The sequence below is a fragment of the Aotus nancymaae genome, unplaced genomic scaffold (assembly GCF_030222135.1).
Source record: "Aotus nancymaae isolate 86718 unplaced genomic scaffold, 86718_ANA_hifiasm-v0.15.2.pri h1tg000039l, whole genome shotgun sequence".
In the NCBI taxonomy this organism is placed as follows: Eukaryota; Metazoa; Chordata; class Mammalia; order Primates; family Aotidae; genus Aotus; species Aotus nancymaae.
The window spans coordinates 7,935,253-7,956,268 of record NW_026988453.1 but is presented as its reverse complement, the minus strand read 5'-3'; the positions used below and the strand labels follow the sequence as shown (position 1 = coordinate 7,956,268).

The 21,016-nt window shown below is 44.3% G+C and overlaps 1 non-coding gene across 1 annotated transcript; it reads right to left on the bottom strand.

The window, feature by feature from the left end:
• Window positions 1-20,676: 20,676 nt before the first annotated feature.
• LOC135268258 (small Cajal body-specific RNA 20) lies at window positions 20,677-20,793 on the bottom strand. Its single transcript, XR_010336529.1, has one exon. It is a non-coding gene; the product is annotated as a small Cajal body-specific RNA 20 (non-coding RNA).
• Window positions 20,794-21,016: the final 223 nt, after the last annotated feature.

The window sequence follows — 21,016 nt, the reverse complement described above, 5'->3', positions numbered from 1 at the left end:
ACCACAATTTGTTTATCCGTTCATTCCATTGGTAAGTATTTGGCTAAGGTGAATAGTGCTACTTGGAACATGTGTGTTCCTGTATTTGTTTGAGTACCTGTTTTAAAGTCTTTTGTGTATAAGCCTAGGAGTAGGATTGCAGGATTATATGATAATCTTATGTCTGACTTTTTGAGGAAGCAGCCACTTATTCATAATCAGAATATTGCTTTAGAGCTGCCAAAAAATTGTGGAGAAAAAGGAAAATATGACTTCTAGAAGCCCATTCCTGGGGAGGTGGAGGTATGTACTGCCGACTGGTTGTCAAACACAATTCTTCCTCTTCCTGAACACGCAGCGAGGTTACATTTCCCAGCCTCTCCTGCAGCTGGGGGGTGGGGCATGTGTCTTCATTCCTGGCAGTAGACTGAGCACAAGTCGTGTGGTCACTCTAGGCTTGGCCCATGAAAACCATGCGCAGGCAATCCTCCATGCCGTTTCCTCTTCTGCAAGCTCTGTGCAGACAAGCATGGCACCTGGAGAAGCCACACGATGAGAATGGAGAAGCCACCAGATGAAAGGAGCCTACGGTCCAGAATTACCCCTTGGAGGAGACCTGCCACCAATCAGTAACATTGGTTTTGGACTCTAAGTGAGTGAAAAGCGACTGTCTTGTCTGGAACCATAAGCATTGATGAGAACTCCATCACAGCTGCTAGCATTACCTGACCCTTACTCTAAAGGCAAAAGAGAAGACCACATCTTGCTCAGAAGGACCTGATGTGTGGGGTGAGTGTGAAGGTCAAAGACTGAGGAGAGGCCAGAAGGCCAAAGCAGCTTGAGACTGGAGTGATTTGAGCCCATGGTCTTTCTGGGTCACACCCAGAAAAAGATCCAGAGTCTGGCCTCTGGAAAGCTTAAACATTCTACCAGACCAGCATCAGGGCCAGGCTGAGCTAGGACTGGCTGTGGTGTCCTTAGCATAAGGAAAGAAATGAGGCCTCTGCACCTAGCAAATTATTTCAATCAAGAAAATTATCAGTTTTTTTTAAAAAGTTGTTTTTGTGACTAGACTAAATAGACTCGAGCTTCCTTAGACTCAGAAATCTGTTGATGCTCCTCTGTTTTTATGCTTTGTTGCTTTCTTTGATAATTTCCCATCTGTCTTCTCTTAGTTTCTTTAGAAATTGCCATTCGAAAATTCCAAATCAGGCTGTCTGATAGGGGATGGCAGAGTCAGGGCAAACTCAGGCCGGCCCTGCAGGGGGAGAAGAGCGCCGCTAGAGGCTGGGTGAGGTAGTGCGGGCACTGGTGTTTCTGTCTGGTATCTTGGTCTTTGGGACAGGCAATTTTTTTTCACCTGTAAGACCGAGAGCTTCAGGCTTCTTAGCATCCCTGGCCCTGCCCCCTACATGGCAGTAAAGCCCCAGCTGTGACAACCACAACTCCCCCAGGCATTTCCAAACACTCCTAGCATGGCCAGTACCCTAAACCCAGGTTGAGAACTAGTGAATGGAAGATGGGAAGACCAGATAAAAACAGAAAATTTAGAAACCTAAAGAAAACCATAAGGGTCTCCTGAAACGTGCGCTACCTTCCTCATAGCAGGGCTCTTCTGTAGCACCATCGTAAAGATTCTCTCCTCTTTCTGTTCGTTTGTTTTGTTTTGTTGGTTGGGTTTTGTTTTGTTTTTGTTTTTTGTTTTGAGACAAGGTCTTGCTCTGTTACCCAGGCTGGAGCACAGTGGTATTATAGCTCACTGTAACTGTGACCTCCGGGGCTCAAGCAATCCTTCTTCCTCAGCCTCCTGAGTAGCTGGGAGCACAGGTGTGCCCTACCATGCCTGGCTATTTTTAACTTTTTTTTTTTTTTGGTAGAGACAGGGTCTCCCTATGTTGCCCAGGCTGGTCTCAAACTCCTGGGCTTAGGTGATCCGCCCACCTTGGCCTCCGGAAGTGCTGGGATTACAGTCATGAGTCCCTGCATATGACCTCTCTCTCTCTCTCTCTCAAGTTTCTTTCTAGACCACTCCATCTTCCTTGTTGTTCACTCAGTTTCTAACCAGTTACTTGCTCTCCCTAGCGTGAATCAAAATTTTCTGATTTTCAGCCAGGCGCAATGGCTCATGCCTATAATCCCAGCATTTTGGGAGGCCAAGGTGGGCAGATGGCCTGAGTTCAGGAGTTTGAGACCAGCTTGGGCAACATAGTAAGACTTCATCTCTACAAAAAATGCAAAAATTAGCCAGTCATGATGGCACACACCTGTAGTCCCTGCTACTTGGGAGCCTGAGGTGGGAGGATCACCTGAGCCCAGGGAGGTTGAGTCTGCAGTGAGCCATGATTATGTCACCGCACTCCAGCCCGGGTGACAGAGTGAAACCCTGTCTCAAAAACAAAAAATTCTGATTTTTATTTTCTCGAAAATGTGCTTTTTCGCCAACCTTAGACTAAGCTTGTCCCATCCACAGCCTGCAGGCCCCGTGTGGCCTCACATGGTTTTGAATACAGCCCAAGACAAATTTGCAAACTTTCTTAAAACATTATGAGGTTATTATTGGGGGAATTTTTTTTAATCTCATTAGCTATTGTTAATGTTAGTGTATTCTATGTGTAGCCCAAGACAATTCTTCTTCTTCCAATGTGGCCCAGGGAAGCCAGAAGATTGGACACCCCTGCCTTAGACTTTCCTGATGTCCTGCTGGCCTGTTTTCAGCTATTGGTCCATCACAGGATCCAATATGTCCAGAGCCCACCTTATTTCCTCTTCAGAGCAATAGGTTGGGGTGGTTATCAAGGTCATCAAGGCCCTCAGGGTTTAACAGCACTGGCGAAGGCTGGGGCAGGAGGAGGCCTGAAGCACTGGAGAGATAGGGACAGACAGTGTGGCTACAGGCTCCACACTGGGGTACACTGGGACAGAAGTGAGAGAGTCAGGCTAGGGGCAAATGATAATGGCCTCATTCCTCACCTGGAGTGGGTAGGAGGAGAATGCCCACTGCTTTTTGGTAGAGCTTGGAGGTAATGGCCTTTCATGATGGTGATACCACAGTAGATCTGAATCCCTGGGGAACAGAAGGGAGGAAGTGAGCTCAGAAGTCAGTGCCAGATGAAAGGAGAGGAGGGTGTCTTCTTGCCTGTAATTCTTCTGGGAGTCACCTAGCTAGAATCAGATGCCTGATGTGACAGTGAATATGAAGAGTTACTCGGGTAAGAGGGGAGCACAACAGTTGACCTGGGGGTGGCTGGGTCAGGGTGCCCACCAACACACTGAGATCCCTCCAATGAATCACACTCACCGCATTTACTGATTAATTCAATCAGGCAATTGGTTTGACTATCTCCCAATTACCATTTTCTCTTAATTGTAATATGCATCTCCCCTCTTCCTTGCTTGCATTTTAACATTTCTGAAATGGGGATGTGTCTTAAAATAGACCTGTGTGTTTATTGTAAAGTTTCTTTTTGAGGCAGCTGTTAAATCAATGATGCATCTTCTAATCAATGGTAGATTAGAATGAAGAAAATAGGGCAATTACTAGAATCGATTTCCCGTTTTGATGTATTATAGATAAGATTATTTATTGGGTACCCGGAAACACCCATGCTTCCTCACACATGCACATCTGTTTGTGGGCAGCTTCAGCAGGCCCTGCATATGCACACACGTGTGGTCACCACCTTAGGGAGTTGGATGCCATCACATCCTCAGGGAGGCCAGAGAAATGCACAATGTGCTAAATCCCACCCTCTCTTTGTAAATGTCATGAAGAAATTGCTTTTGGCTCACTCGACTGCTGACTGTGCTGCTGATTGGTCTCAGTGAGGGGCAATGACGCCGTACCTGGCAGGAGACGAGGCCTGGCCAATGAGATTCAGGCAGGCAGACTTAATGATTGCTGCCAACATGGAAGCATCCCTGGAGCTGGGCACTCCCCATCTGGCACAGCAGCCCTGGTCCCCCAGGAGGCTCAGCCACTGCAGAACACAAACTGCTTAACAGTCTGCTCTCACTTCAGGACCTGGCTTTGTTATCTTCCTGTGATGGCTGATTTTATGTGTCAGCTAGGTTTAGGGATACCCAGATAGCTGGTAAAGCATTATTTCTGGATGTGTCTGTGAGGGTGTTTCCAGAAGAGATTAGCATTTGAATCATTGCACTGAGTAAAAACCATCATCCTCACCATTGTAGGCAGGCACCATCCCATCCACTGAGGTCCCAGATGGAACAAAAACGTAGAGGAAGAGCAAGGTTACACTCTCTCCTTGAGCTGGGCTATCTATCCTCTTTTTCCCTCTGACACTGGAGCTCCAGTTCTCAGGCTTTCAGACTCAGACTGAATTACATCACTGCTTTCCTGGTTCTCCAAGCTTACAGATAGCATATCTTGAGACTTCTCGAGTGAGCCAATTCCGTTAATAAATCTCCTCTTATATATCTACATATCCTATTGGTTCTACTTCTCTAGAGAACTTTGACTAATTCACTTCCCATCCTTCTTCCTAGAAGAAAAGAAGGATGTGGGTGATGAAGTGATCAAGGCTTGTCTTGGGAAGGAGAAAGAGGATGTTAGATGATCACTAAACCCCATCTGTTAGGCTAATGCGGTGGAGAATGTGAACAGGTGATCAGATGAGGCAGCAAGACCTCTGTGGGGAGAGTCCATCAGAATCTTTCCATCGGGGGGTTCCCTGCCCCAGAGCCTGGACTTGGAAGAAGTGGTACCCAGTGGATGAGGGCTCCTCTTCTCTCCCTGGGCCTCTAGGATTCGCAAGGCATGTAGGCTTGGCTATGTTTGGAAAAGGAAGTCTTTCTTGCCAACATTCTACCATGGTCCCTCTGCCCAGGACACCACCCCAATCTAAATTTTATGACTGAGGAGATTTCTGGGACAGAGCGTTTTGCTTCTGCCTGGCTCCCCTTTGATAGGTGGTTTTTGTGCTGTGGGGTGAGAGGGAGTGAGATGGGTGAGGAAGAAGCTTAGACCGCGATCTAGACCTGTGTGTTTTGGCTCCTTTCCTCCAGACCAGGGAAGAAGGAAACTGACCAAGTGGAGCAAGTGCTGCAGCTGCCGGCAGAGGGGAGCGGTGGCCCCACTAGAGGACTGTCCCCACCCCCGCTACACAAAAGCTGCAGAGAAGCCCCAAGGAGATTGATCAGCCACCATCTCTGATTTGTAATTTCACTTAATGCTATTAAGGGGGCAGTTTGGGCCATTTGCTGGAGAGGACTGGAAAAGTTCCAGAATCCTTGGCTAATGAATCCCAAGTATTAATCCCATTAGTCTTCTACTGTCTGCCGCTTCTGACTAGGTCTCCCGCCGCACCCCCTCCCAGTCATCCTTCCCACGGAGAAAGCTCTCTGACCCCCACGGCTCATGGCGTGTTCCCGTAAGCCAGGACTGGCCTTGCTCACCAGGCTAGTTTTACCAGAAATTGAACAGGCAGCACGGGTTGTCACCCATGCAGGGCAATTGGGGTTATTGCCTCCAGAGAATCATAGAATCCCGGTTTGAGGAGCTCCAAGAGATCATGGAATTCTTTCTCCTCATAGCAGTGGTTAATAACCTTTAAAGGGCACACACGCAAAACCACTTTCTGCAGAATGTCTAGGCTAGGTTCCAAGGTATCTGCGTTTCTAACAGACATACTTACCATTTTTATGCAGGTGGTCTATGAACCATACCTTGTGAGATGACATTCCAGTTCTGCTATTTACCTGCTGTGTGATTTGGGGCACACGACATCCTGTGAATGACTGGGCCCCTACTGCTGTTTTTTTTTTTTTTTTTTTTAAACGAAGTCTCCCTCTGCCGCCAGGCTGGAGTGCAGTGGTGCCATCTCAGCTCACTGCAACCTTCACCTCCGGGGTTCAAGCAATTCTCCTGCCTCAGCCTCCCTAGTAGCTGGGACTACAGGCGTGTGCCACCATGGCCAGCTAATTTTTGTAATTTTAGTAGAGATGGGGTTTCATCATGTTGGTCAGGATGGTCTCGATCTCCTGACCTCGTGATCTGCCCACCTCTGCCTCCCAAAGTGCTGGGATTACAGGTGTGAGCCACCGCACCCGGCCCCTACTGTTGGTTCGTACAGGTTCTGGGCCCCCTGGTTTCTGGCAGAATGAAAAGCTCCATGATAATCAGTCCACATCCTGCTCCAAATCCTGTGATTTGGGGCACACATAGATGAGTCTTTTACTTCGTTTGTGAAATAGGGAAGACAATGGTTTGGGGACTTCCGCTTCTGGAACAATGGAATAGAAATGCTTTTCCCTAGACCTCCTGCTCGGTACATCTAAGCACCCTGGACATCATACATGACACAATCCTAAGGAGACTCTGAAAGGTGGAAGGTAAAAGGAAAACTGGCACGAGATCTTGGAACCTGAGGAATAACAAGATTTTCTTTTTGCCTCGTGCATCTCATCAGCAAATAGTAGGAAAACATTTGGACAAATCACCCCTCTCCCCATAGAAAAAAGCAACAAGGAAAAAGAAAAAACATGCAATGAGAAAAGCTAAAGAAAATTTTAACAATTTTTAATATCTTTAGAAATGTAAGACAATATCCTACATCCGTGAAACAAAAATAGGATCCTATAAAAGAAAACATTCAGAGAATAAGAAATCGTTCTTGGAAATATATATATATATATATATATATATATATATATATATATATATGGCAGAAATTTCAAAATTTAAAAACAAGTTGAAAAATAAAGTTGAGGAAGTCTCCCAAGACTTAATAAAAAGACAACAGATGCAGGGATGAGTGGGGACAGGAGACAGGGAAGAGTTAAGAAAATTAGAGGATTAATTTATGAGTAACAGGAGTTCAGGAAAGAGAGAATAGCAAAAGGGGGAAGATATTAGCAAAGAAATAATAATTAATTTATTTTTCCCAGAACTAAAGGGATGTGAATTGCCACATTGACAGTTTTTATATTGACAGATTTTCTAGCATATGAATAAAAAAGACAACAGAGAACATCTCTGAGAAACTTCCAGAAATCAGAGATAAATGAAAGACTCTAAATGCTTCTAGAGATAAAACAAACAACAGCAACAAAGTTTACGTAGAAAGGATCAGGAAAAAATACTAGAGGACAATGGAGCGATGCCTTCATAATTCTAAAGCAGGGGTTGGCAGTTGTGACCTGAGAGCCAAATCCAGACCACAGATTGATTTTCTATGGCCCCTGAGCTAAGGATGGTTTTTTTCAATTTTTTAAAGAGTTATAACAAGAAAAACATAAACAAGACCAAAGAAGAATATGTTACAGAGATCATGTGTGGTCCCCAAAATCTAAAATATTTGTCACCTGTTTTTTTAACAGAAAAACTTTGCCAGCCTGTATTCTAAAGGAAAATTCTTTTCAAATTAAACTATTAAACAAGTGTAAGAATATGTAAAGCTCATTTCCAAACCCATTCTATGAGACCAATATTGCCCTGATCCCAAAACCAAAGACATCACCAAAAAAGAAAACTGCAAACCAACATCCTTATGATTATTAATGCAAACATACTTAACAAAGTACTAGCAAGCCAATTTTCAGCAATATATGTAAGGATTATACACTGCTACCAAATGAGATTTATACCAGGAATACAAGGTTGATTTAACATACTAAAATTAATCAATGTAGTATATCATATTAATAGAATCAAAGATAAAAACCATATGATCATCTCAATAGGCAAAGAAAAAGCATTTGATAAATCCAACAGCCTTTTATAATTAGAACACTCAACAACCTAGGAATAGAAGGGAAGTTCTTTAATGTGATAAGAGACAGCTCTGAAAAACCCACAGCTAATGCCATACTTAATGTCACAAGACTGGATGTTTCCTCCCTAAGATCAGGAACAAAGCAAGGATATTTGCTCTTATCACTTCTTTTCAACATTATACTAGAGGTTCTTCCAGGTCAACAGGTTAAGAAAAAGAAATTGAAGTAATCTATCTTGGGAAAAAAAAAGAGATAAAACTATGTTTGCAGATGACATAATCTTGTATATAGAAAATCTGAAGAAATACACTAAAAAAACTATTGGAATTAATAAATGAGTTCAAGTGTGTCACAATGCAAGATCAATATACAAAAAATCAATTATATTTTGAAATACTGACAATTTAAAATATAAAACTTAAGACATCAACAAAATAATCACTTTTATTATCACAGCAAAAGGAAGAAGATGCTTAGGAATAAACTTAGCAAAATAAGTGCAAAATATGTGCACTGAAAACATCAAAACATTTTTGAAAGAAATTAAATATCTAAATAAATGGAAAGACATCCCATGTTCCTAGATTGGAAGACTTAACATTGCCAAGGTGATAATACTCCCCAAACTGATCTACAGATCCAACGCCATCACTGTCAAAATCCCAGATTCATTTTTCATAAATTCACAAGCTGATTCCAAAATTTATATGGAAATAAAAGGGACCTAGAATACCTAAAACAATATTCAAAAAGAACAAAGTTGGAGGACTCATACTTCCAATCCAAAACCTACTATAAAGCTACAATAATCAAGACAATGTGGTCCTGGCATAAAGATAGACATATAGATCAAATTAATAAAATTTAGAGTTCAGAAATAAACCTTTACATTTATGTTTAATTAATTTCAAAAAAATATTAAGTCAATTCAAGGAAGGAAAGCATTTTCTTTTCACCAAATAGTCAGAGAAAACTAGATATCCATATGCAAAATAATAAAGTTAAATTTCTATCTCATATCATAGACAAAAATAACAAATAACTCAACATGGATCACATACCCAAATATAAGAGCTAAAACTATAAATCAGGCTGGGGGCGGTGGCTCATGCCTGTAATCCCAGCACTTTGAGAAGCCAAGGTGGGTGGATCATGTGAGGTCAGGAGTTTGAGACCAGCCTGACCAACATGGTGAAACCCCATCTCTACTAAAAATACAAAAATTAGCCAGGCATGGTGGCACACACCTGTAATCCCAGCTACTCCAGAGGCTGAGGCATGAGAATCACTTGAACCCAGGAGACGGAGATTGCAGTGAGCCAAGATCATGCCATTGCACTCCAGCCTGAGTGACAGAGCAAGACTCCGTCTCTAAATAAATAAATAAAACTATAAATCCTCTAGAAAAAAATGATAGGAATATATCTTTGTGATCTTTGGTTATGCAATGGCTTCTTAGATATAACTTCCAGCATGAGCAAAAAAAAAAAAAAAAATAGAAAAATTGGACTTTATCCAATTTAGAAACTTTTGTGCATCAAAGGAGACTATCAAGAAAGTGAAAAGACAATTTATGGAATGAGAAAGTATAATAAATCATATGTATCCAGAATATATAAAGAATTCTTAAAATTCAATGATAAAACACAAGTAACTAAATTTAAAGAATAGCAAAAAAGTTGAATGGACATTTCTCCAAGAGAATATACAAATGACCAGTAAATACAGGAAAAGACACTCAGCTTCATTAGGCATTAGGAAAATGCAAATCAAAACAGTAATGAGATACCGCTCTATACTCAATAGGATCACTGAAATAGAAAAGATAGAAAATGAAATGTGTTGGTAAAGAGGTAAAGAAATTGGAACTCTCATACTATTGATAATGTAAAAGGGTGCAACCACTTTGGAAAATAGTTTGGCAGTTCTTCAAAACACTAAACAGAGAGTTAGAGTATAACCTAGCAATTCTACTTCTAGGTGTATATACCCAAGAGAAATGAAAATCCATGTCTACACAAAAACTTGCACATGAATGTTTATAGCAGAATTATTCAAAATAACCAAAAGGTGGAAACAAACTAAATGTCCACCAACTGATGACTGGACAAACCAAATGTGGTACCCCCAAACACTAGAATATTATTCAGCAATAAAAAAGAATAAACACTGGCTCACGCTCCAACTTAGATGAATCTTGAAAAAAAAATGCTGAGTGAAATAAGTCAATCACAAAAGACCATGTATTGTGTAATTCCACTTACGTGAAGTGTTCAGAATCAGCAAACCCACAGAGTCAGAAGGTAGCTTAGTGACTACCTGAGGTTGGAGTAGCAGGTTGAGGGAAGATAAGGGAGCAAAAATGGTGAAGGACTGCTAATGTGTACATAATTTCTTTTGGGGATGTCAAAAATGTTCTAAAATTAAATTGTGATGTTGCATAACTGTGCGAATATACTAAAACCCACTGAATTATACACTTTAAATGGACGATTTTATGGTATGCAAAATATATTTCAAAAAAGCTGTTAAAATACATGAAAACATTTTCAGATATGCAAGATTTCAAAAATTAACCTCCCACTTTTCTTTTCACAATAAGCTACTTGCAGATGTATTCTGCCAAAAGAAGTGAATAAACCAAGCAGGGGGGAAACATGGAATCCAGAAAACAGGAGTTTTAACACACAAAAGAGGCAAAGGGAATTCCCAGATTAATGGTTAAGAGAAGCTTCCAATGACGGTTGTGTAGCAAACTTAGAGACTTACAAGTAACAGAAGGATAAAATGCACCAGGAGGAAATCCCTGAGTAGAAAAAGAAAAAGGAAGCAATCAGACTACCTAATGTTTGCACACATTGCAATGGATTTTATTGTTCTTTCAGAAAGTCTGAGAATGAATTCATGATAGATATCTGGAAAACTGAGAAAAAAACAAACAATGAGGCAATTATTAAATCCAGGCAAAACATAAAGGAGTTTTATTGTATCTCTTAGATTAGCAGTGAATTGCATTTCCAAGATCATAACATCATAAACATCATAAAATCAATGCTCAAAATCAATGAGCATTGATGTTACCCATAAGGTAAGATTACTATATTGAGAGGATGGGGAGGAGGAATGGTGTGAACGTATTAGGCAGCAGGAAAGTGGGAAAGGATGGTGTGAGGGAACACAATCCTCATCTTTCACACCGGAGCCAAAAAACTAACCTAAAAAAAAAGCAAGAAATAGTAGCATAGTTTGCTGTTTACAAATAAAGAGGGAAAAATAGACTAGTTGAAAGCAGTTGGTTCTAGAAAACAGAAATGGAAAAACTTGGTGCAGAGGATTGTAATTTTTAAATTATGGATGTGGCAATACGATTTAATTTTAAAAACAAAACTAAAAACAATATTCATGTATCAGTTTAAAAAAAAAAAGAAGAAGAAGAAGAAATAGTTTTTAAAATAAGGTAGCCAGTGGTACTGCAGCCAGCCTTTCCACAGGACGACTCAGCTGCAGCACTCCAACCTGCTTTTCCTTTACTTCAATCTTCATCAGTCTCTCTCCTCAGTAAATTGCCTTAGCCCCCTAACCACCTGCTCCTGTCTGCCTCAGTATGGCATGTTTTGGCTTCTGCACCTGGTCCTCTTGCAGTCATCCAGGTCCATTCCCTCTCTCTTGACTCTTCCTTCTGCTTTAGAATCCCAGGCATGAGCTTGGGCCAGCTTCACTCGGAATCTGTCAGCCCCAGCCAATTAACCTGCTGCAGTCTGGTTTTCGTGGCTGCTCCACTCGCCTTGTACATACTCTGCATGTACATCAGGGGCAGCCATCATCCCTGCCTCTTCCTGTGCCTAGAGTAGGCTGCATTAAGCATGGCTTCCAGGCAGGTGGGCCGGCAAGATGAGTACAATGTCCGCTCCTGAGAGCTGGATGCTGCATCTGTTAAAGAAGCCACAGACCACTTATAAGCCACAAGGTCACTCCCCAACTCATTCTAAATCCACTAAACTCAGGTTTCCTTTTCAAGCTATGGAACGAAGTCTTCCCATTCCTATAGTTACATAACTGTATTTTGAGCACAAATGCAGCATATTTGTCTATATAACATTTTATCTTTTGGCTTTTTAAAATATTGTTTATACCAATTTTTAAAGCAGGGGCAAGGATAAATGCTACAAATGACATACAATGCAGACTCAAGGCGTAAGTTCTCAGGCATAGGCTGGCAGCATGGATATGGTCCTTCCAGACCCTTGCCATTCCATGCAGAGGCAGGCTTGGGATGAACGTGGCTTAGAGTGCCACATGTGTGCTGTGTAATCCAGGAGAGGGACCATGGTGCTCCATTGTCTTGCATATTAATGATGGATGTAGGAAGGGATAGATCTTTAGCTTTGCAATTGGTTACAACCTTGTCAGCACGAGAAATAGCCTGTCCCCCCAGCAAAATCATGTGAGGAGTTTGCAAATCAGCATTGGCTCCAACCTGAGTTCTTGAAGCCGTCCTATAGGACAAATATTTTGCTGGGTTACCTAGGGGAGAGTCTCCAGAGTCATCTCCAGCAGACAATCTGATTTGTCTCTCCTCATCCAGTCTTTAGATATCTGATTTTGTTGATCTTTGTATTATCTTTTCCTCTAAGCTTTGTGTCATTTAGTCTTTATTCAAGCTACTGATTAAAATATTGATGATATTTCAGGGTGACAATTACCAATCCTCCATCACACCAATCAGTTCTCCATCTTATGTATTTTATCTGCCTTATTCTTCTACTTTTCCACAACATGGTTATGGGAGCCTTTGTCCAATTCCTGCTAAAATCAAGAAACCCCGTATTCATAGGTCCTATCTACAAGGACAGGACATGGCAGGTAGGGGCTGGACTCAGAGGCAGACATTGAGGAGAGGGTTCAGGAAGCCTCATCAGGAGGCGTTGGAACTTTTAATTGCACCCAGGGGACTCATCAAGGGCTAGAAGAAAGCACAGCAGTCAGGAGAGCCCAGATCATTAGCCTATTAGGGTAAATGTGTTTACTAATGTGTTATCAATCCTCCCCTCTAGGATTAGCGAGAAGCCTAAACAGCCTTGGTATCTAAAAATAGAGACCACTAGAAGTGGAGAGGGTTCAGAGAACTACGAGATGAGGGAACCCCACTCACTCCTTTCTCTCCATCAACCCCCTTCACGTGGCACCTGGTTTCCTCACATGTAAGAAGGTGCTCTCAGAATTGTGTGCTACGTACTTTCTTGGGAATATCAATTATTTTCAGCACAAAGGAAGAGGATGATACCTAATCCATAGGTATTGAACTTCTCACTCCAGGCTCAACAAGAACAGGATTTGGGGTACTTCAAACCAGATGACAAGGTGACGTATCACTCCACTTTGAGTTCAACTGAGGCATCACTCCTCTGAGGCCTTTTCTGCCCCTTCCCCTTGTCGCCTGGATACACTGCCATTGTACTTATCACAGTGGATTTGCAGACATTTGTTTACATGTCTCTCACATCTACTATAATGACAGCAACTTGACTGAGTGCAGGCACTGTGCTGTTCATCTTTGCATTCCCAAGGCCTGGCATGCAGCTGGCATATGCTACTCATGTGCCCAGTGAAGCTGGGGACCTGGGGTAGAGGGGCCTGGATAGGGCTACGGTGGCATCATCCCAATTGTCCCTCCCTCCTCCACCTAACCTAAGTCGGTAAGCTCAGTGCATGACATGTGGCATACAGTAGGTGCACAACAAATGTTTGTCAAACAAATAAAAGCAAGGTATCTGCCTGCCTGTGGGGAAGGTCCAGGGACAACCCTTACAGAAGACTCTGTCTGCATAGCTCACCCCCGCTCTCAACCAACCAAGGCCAATGAAAGAGTCCTGTGGCCTGCCACTATAGATTTCCCCTGGTGATGACAATAATCAGCATGGGTCAGAAAGGGCTTCCTCCAGTCAAGGAATGAGGAGCTACAGCTCCTCAGAAGCCTCTGGTGTGGAAGGCACCCTGCCCTCTTCACCCTCACCAGCCGTTCTAACATTGGCATATATCAATGGAGCTCCTGCTATGAACCAGGCCCCGAAGATAGAGCAGGTGACAAATGGGTAAAGTTCCTGCCTTCACGAACCTCACATCCTTCCTTAGGGAGGCAGGCGATGTGAACAGAACAGAACACACCAGATGGTGGTGCGGGTGTAATGAGAAAAACAAAGCGGGTAAAGGACGGAGAGTGCCGGGCAGGGGCTGCCTTATCAAGGGACGGAGAGTGCCGGGCAGGGGCTGCCTTATCAAGCGTGGTCAAGGAAGACCTCCGGGGAAGGCAGCTTGACCTGCCCACTCACTTCTGCTCCTCTCTGATCCCAGCTCCCTTGCCATCCCTGCTCCAGTCACACCACTTCCATGCTGTGTCTCCAACCTGCCACGCTTCCTCCCACCTCAGGTCCTCACTCTTCTTCTTCACACTCCCTAGAGCACAAGGTTTTGCTCAAATGTCACCTCCTCAATGACACCTGCTCTGGCCACCCGATTTAAAGCTGCAACGCTTTCTTTCCCCATGCTCCGTAGTCTGCTCTATTTTTTCCCCAAACACTGAACACCTCCTATCATAGTATCCGATGCACTGGTTTATTGTGTGCATTGCTCATCGTCCTTCGCCCCTCAGTGGAATCTGGACGTGACTCGCGCAGGAATTCTTACAGCTTTGGTTTACTAATATGTTTCAAGTGCGGGATAATGCCTGCCACAGGGTAGATGCTCAGTAAGCACTTCAAACGTTCACTCATTCACTTGGCACTGAAATGTATGCTCTACCAGGCGCTGCACTCTAGCAGCAAGAAGATCCCTCATGATGGTGGGAGGGAGGGGAAACGCCATCCCCGCTTCCCTGTGAGCCATGCTGGTCTGGAGCTGATGGGAAAGGGAGGCAGTGTGGTCAGTTTGGGATTCTCTCTAGGCTCTGTTTCCCTGTCACCTTGCCCCTCTGCCCTCTTTACTCCAAAGGGTATGGGGTTCAGGATCTTTCTCATATTAGGAACATGAAATGGGACCAGATGGGGCGGTCAGGGCCAGGGACCTCACAGGAGGTTCGGAGCCAGGGGCTGGGGGCTGGGTGGGGGAGGGGGCCTTCAGGGTGGGTAGAAATGGAGGCACAGGGCCTCCTTCAGAGACTGAGGGAGGGAAAATTCCTGTCCTTATCCTCTTTCTCCAGGATTCTGTAATGAGCCTTGCAACACCCATTTTCAACTCTACAAGGCTCCCGGTGCTCTCAGTGGTATGTCTGGGAGAATTAACTGCCTAAATGCCTAATGACAGACATGAGGAGCAGAGAGCGTGTGTGTGTGTGTGTGTGTGTGTGTGTGTGTGTGTGTGTGTGAGAGATAGAGAGAGAGAGAGAGAGAAGTAGAGAAGAGACAGTGCCTTTCTCCCTCTTTGGAATTATTTGTGACTGCAGGACAGATTTCCATTTTCAGAGCCTCCATCTTCGGGGAACTTATCCGCAGCTCCCTGTATGAAGATCACTGTCATTCCTAAGTCTCTGGCTAGGGGACTGACCTCTCAGATTTCCCAAGCAGGCCTTTCTCAAGGCCTTTCCTCAAGCTTAGCGCTAACGCCTGCCATATCCAAGGTGTCCTCACCTGCTGTGACCTACTCCAGGCTGACACAGTCACTTCCTCTAAGGGCCCTCCCTGGTCACTCTGTTGCCAACAAGCATTCCCCAGGGCGGGTCAGAGTTAAGTCCAGGGTGGTGCATTTCTTCCTTGCTTCTTCCACTTCTGAGCTATGGAATTATCCATTGAAGCAAATCAATAATTCATCAGATGATCTACATCTAGCCTAAATTAGATCTCATTGCCTTGGGCTAGACTTTGAAGTCCTGCCTCACCTGACCCCACCACCCAGCCAGCTCTCCAGTAGAGTCCAGCCAGCTCCCTCTCATGCTGGCACCTTCTCTCCACCACATATTTCCCACACTGTTGCCCCCTGCCCCTACGTCTTAGCCCGAGCCGGTCCCCCGTTCAGAAGCTCATCCTTCCCTCTGTGTGGTAATCCAGCTTGCTCTTCAAGTTCCCATTTCAAATCGGGGCTTCGCCATGCACTTCCTTGGGCTTCTGCAACAGACAGAAGTATTTTGCAATTAGAAGCACACAATTTTGCATTTACTTTCACTCCATTTGTTTTGTGATCCAAAAGACCAAAATATATACCACTATATCAGCTAAGACAGGCCCAAAGTTTAAGGAAACAAAGTTACCTACAGGTGGTGGGTTCAAGGCCTGGCTGGCGTGGCAAATTTCTAAATTCCTACAACTATAAGAAAAACCACACCATGGCCAAACTCCCTAACAACAGGAGCTAGCAGGCTCATTTAAAACCCAGACCACTACAACTCTGCTTGGACAAAGGGCCGGCCTTACAAACCTTCTTTTCCGATAAGCAATTACAGAACTTAAGCCAGCTTCCGCAGCTTATAAAGGCTGCACACAAACTGTCTTTGTGTCCTGTAGTTCACCTTTTGACGTAAAGAGCCAAATTCCACCTCGTTTTAATGCTAAAACCCTGCCCCAAAGTGAACATGGGATGTCACATGTAACAGATCTGTTTACCCATTGCGCATGTGTTGTCTCCCTTCATGAATATGTATAGCTTTCCCCCAAACCTGCTGAATATGTATGATATCGGCCCTGTTAGGCATAAAACCCAACTTGTCTTTCTCCTCTTTGAAGAGAGAGCACCTTCAATCCACACTGGAGACTTTCTCTTTCCGGCCTGCAAACCGATAACACCAATAAAGCTCTCCCTTCTACATCTAGCCATCTCGGTGGTCTTTGAGATGACAGTTTTCTCTTTGCATACTCTGTCTTCCCACAGAATTGTTGAGCTACACGAGGCACGAGGGCAGGATACTCTAATAGACTCACATTCCCTCACAACACCCAGCACAGCACCTGCCATGAGTTCTTGGTGAATTACTGTAACCTTGTTCCCACCCCTCTTTGCAGCTCTATTTCTTTCTCTTCATCCAAATTACCTTTAACCCTCAGCCCTCAATTCCACTTTTCCCTACAGTTCTCAGGGATTAGACAACCCAAGGTACGTGATCAGACTTTGTTTGGATTTTAGAAGATCATGCTGGCTGCAAGCCACTGAAGAGATTAGAGTGAATACAGGCCAGCTGGCAGGGGGCCATTGCAGCCACCCAGGTGAGACAGGGCAGGAGCTAGTGATAGAGGTGGAGAGAGGAGGATGGATTCAAGAGGTACTGAGAAGGTAAAAAGATGCTCCATTTGTCTAGCCCTATACAGTATCCAAAGTGCTTTTGCATCTATTACCTCCTTTGACTTTCAACCGCCCATGAGATACTGAGTAGGTACAATCAAAATCTCGGCTTTATAGGTGATGAAACGAAGCTAGGAGGAGGGGAGGCGTTTGCCCAAATTCACGCAGCTGGTTAGGACAGGGTTAGGACTCACATCCAGATCCTCCGACATCACATCCAGGGCTCCCTTGCAGTCTCGTGTCACCAGGACTCAGGCTGGAGCTGTCATGGGAGGGCAGGTGGTAAGCTGCAGAAACCTGACTCTGCTACCTGCCTAAGGCAATTCACACACTTCCAATTGATTTGCTGTAACCTGTAATTATTTTTGCTGAATTTTTTTTCACACTCCATTTGTCTTTTTACTCTCCAGCAGACAGGCTACAGGAAATAGCAGATTGGGAGAGGAGTGGGTGCAGGAGAAGCTGTCTTTTGTTCTAGGCTAGAAGGTGAGGGGATTCCAGATGCCGGTTTCCTGGCTTGCTCCCCCTTCTCCATTTGGCTTCATCCTGGGGCTCTCTTCCTCCTCACAGAGGGGTGGTAAGAGCTCTGAGCCACATCTCTCCTCTCTGGGATCTCAGGTCTGTCTCTGAAACCTGCCGGTGGAAGAACCTTGGGAGCCCCTGCCTCCTTCCCACCACATGACCATTGCCCATTGGCACAGCTGTCAAGACACCGACTTTTTGGGAAAAAGAAAGAAAGAAAGAAAGAGTGAATGCTGCAAAGATGGATTGTTAATTTTCCAAACAAGATATGACTCTGAGATCCCACCTACCCAGCTTGGTAGGACGGTCCACCGTGCTCCCTAAGGCAGTTTGAATGTTTGGAATGACGAAGACTATCCTCCCCTCTCCTTGCACTGAAACCGTAGTCAGGCACTGCTGAGTCTGCTTCTGACGAGCCCTGACCTTGGGCTTCCCCATGTCCTTTCAGAATCCAGTTTGAGCAAGAAACCTGCTAAGTCAGGTTAGTGAAATTCCCCCACTCTTGGTGTCTGACTACCCTCAATATTTTATCAACCCAGCCTGCATTCAGCAATGATCCTGTCAAGTCAGTTTAGCCAGAAACCCCTTACCCTTAATGTCTCTTCTTAGTAATTTTTCTGTCCTCTGTCCCCAACCCTGACCATTGGTTACAAATCTCCATTTGCCCTTGTTGGAGTCAAAACTGAGCCCGAGCTCTCTCCCCCACCGCAAGACACCTCTGCAGTGGTCCCTCCACGACTGCCATGGCCCCCCTTGAATAAAGTCTGCCTTGCCATCTTTAACACGTGTCTGGATAATTTTTTTCTTTAACAGGGTGGTCACTCAGTTTGCAGAGCTTGGAGAAAGGCTTCTCTCATTGTTTGAACCTATAAGATCCCTTCAAGGAGGTCAGGGCTGTTTACAGTCTATCCCCTCCATGCTAACTTGGCCATCGTCCCCCAGACCCCAGAGGAGGTTCTGTTGTGTCCTGGGTGGCTGTATGGGCATGGAGTGCAGGTGTTCACCCCCACACAGCCCGCGTCTTCACTCACTCCCCCACATTCTGCCCCAGGATTCAACCCACTCCCCAGTTCCAGTCAAGCAGCAGCCTCCCTCCCCTCTCTTGTGGAGCCAGCTCCTCTTCAGCATGGTAAGGTAGGCTTTGTTTTGTTTTGTCTTTTTAAATTACTGTGGAAGCCCAGAGCAGCTGTTAACTCCACCCACGTGAGAAGAGCCTAAATCCCGTATGCAGCTAGGATGGTCTTCCCTGAACGGAGCTGGAGTGAAGTTGGAAGTAGCTCTCATTCTTTTGTGACAAGCCTATCCTCAGGAAAATGGACACGGTTACTATCCCAATCTCATTATTCTACTGCACTGCCATTTACAGGTAGTTCAGAATTTGCAGTCCTCACTATCACTGTCACAAGATAGTTATCCGCCACACTTTACATGTGAAGACACTTGAAGAAATTAAAACCAAAACAAAACAAAATAAAAAAACTTGCCTAAGGGTACACAACTATGAGTGACTGAGTGGAGAGGGATTCAAACCCAGGCCTGACTAAAGGCTGTTGCCGCTAGTCCAGCCCCCACTGGTGGACTTAATGAGTGATCTCTACTGTAAGGTCTGTTCTCGCCGAGTTTAAAGTGAAGAAACTGAGGCCAGCACAAGATCTGATGCAAAAGAATTTATTCAGGCTCCCGGACGAGGTTCTGCGGCCCGACAGCTGGAACCGAGCATAGACGCCTCTCAGACGGGGGGGTTTTATAGGAGTGAAACAGCTCGATTGGTTGTGGGAGAGCAGGACTGCTATTGGGTAAGTTACAAGCCTTTACCTAGGACTTGGCTTGTTGTTGGTTGGAATTACTCGGCTGCTATTGGTTGTTAAGACTCGGCTGTTATTGGTTGTTAAGACTCGGCTGCTATTGGTTATTAAGACTTGGCTGCTATTGGTTGTTAAGACGCTAGGGTTACCGCACCTTGTTTGCATACTGGGCTCTCTTAAGGGAAGGTCAGGCCGTGTAAGCATGGGAGAAGGGAAAAAGCCAGAGCGTGTCTAAGTTTGCTTGAGCTCGTCCAGGCTTGTGCGAGCTTTTGAAAAGAAGGTGGGGTGGTCTGCGACTGTGCTCCCGGCGAGGCAACCGGCCTTACATCTACCAAAGGTATTTGCATTGATAGTCAAAGCCTTGGAAAAGCTATAAGGCAAGAAATACCCAGGTAAAATCTTTAGGGTTCAGTGGAGTAGGTGGGGAACTGTGTTCTGGAGTCAGCGTCTAGAGTTTCAAATTTCCACCAGGCCAAAAATAAGTAAGAAGAAGCATAAACAAATATTGAACTTTAATTAACAACATGATAATGAAGTATTTAGAGGTTAAAGTGTAACAATGTCTGCAACTTTGAAATGTGTTAACAACATAGGAAAAGACTGGCGTATGGAGAGAGGAACAGATTTGGGGTAAAGCAATATAGCAAAATGTTAGTTATAGAGTCTAGATTGTGGGCATATGGGTGTTCACTGTGCAATTCTTTAAATTCTCCTGAATTTTTAAACTTTTCGTAAGAACCTATTGAGGGGAAGTAAATCACACGGGTGGGTCACACCCACCTCTTGCACAATGCCAGGCTGGAGGGGAGCTTAATCATCAGTCGCCGAATTCTTTCCCAAGTGTCCTTCAGAGAGAGTGCTGGACTAGACATCTAAAGGCACAGAATAACAAACAGGCGGTCCCTGCTTGGTGGAAATTTAGGATACCTGCGAGAAAATGGGACAGAATCACAAAATCGACAGTTGTAAAGACAGTGAACTCTTCAGTCTCTGCTTTAATGGAAGGGGGGCAAATTGCCTGACTATACATGTTCTAATGCCTTTTCTTTTTCACTTTGATGCATGGGAAGGCTCACCACAGTTAAAACAGACAGAAATGGGCAGTAAGAGAAAATGACCCAAAAGCGCTTGGCGGGTTACAGAAGGTCCCCAGTGGAGAATCCACCTGCAGGTCCCAGAAGGTGATTAAGGAGCAGGAGGGGCACCTCTTGTGGCAGGTGGGCTTAGTGGGAAGTTTAGTGGACTGGGCACCACGCCAGGACCAACTCTGCTAATCTAGATGATCTGAGTAAGTCATTGTTTTCTTTGAAGCTTAATTTCCTCTTTTGTTGCCTATAAGCCAAATTCTGCCTAGAGGTTGTTTTTGTTTCTTCACTGTCTGAGGCAGGAAAACAAGGTAGTCCTGATGACCGTCCTCAAGGGCTGATCTTGGCCTCCAGCCTTAGCTGAGAAGAACAGGGACCCCTCACAGCTCATGAGAGAAAAGTACCTAGGGCTTGTTTTTATATGGCCTGAGTTAATGGGTTTTTAAAAATATTTTTAAATAACTGGAAAAAATAAAAAAGAATAACATTTTGTGAGATATGAAAATTATACATAATTCAAATTTCAGAGTCCATAAATAAATTTTACTGGAAAATGGCAAAACTCATTTGTTTGCGTATTATCTGTGGCAGCTCTCAATCAATAACAGCCAGGTATTTGCAACAGAG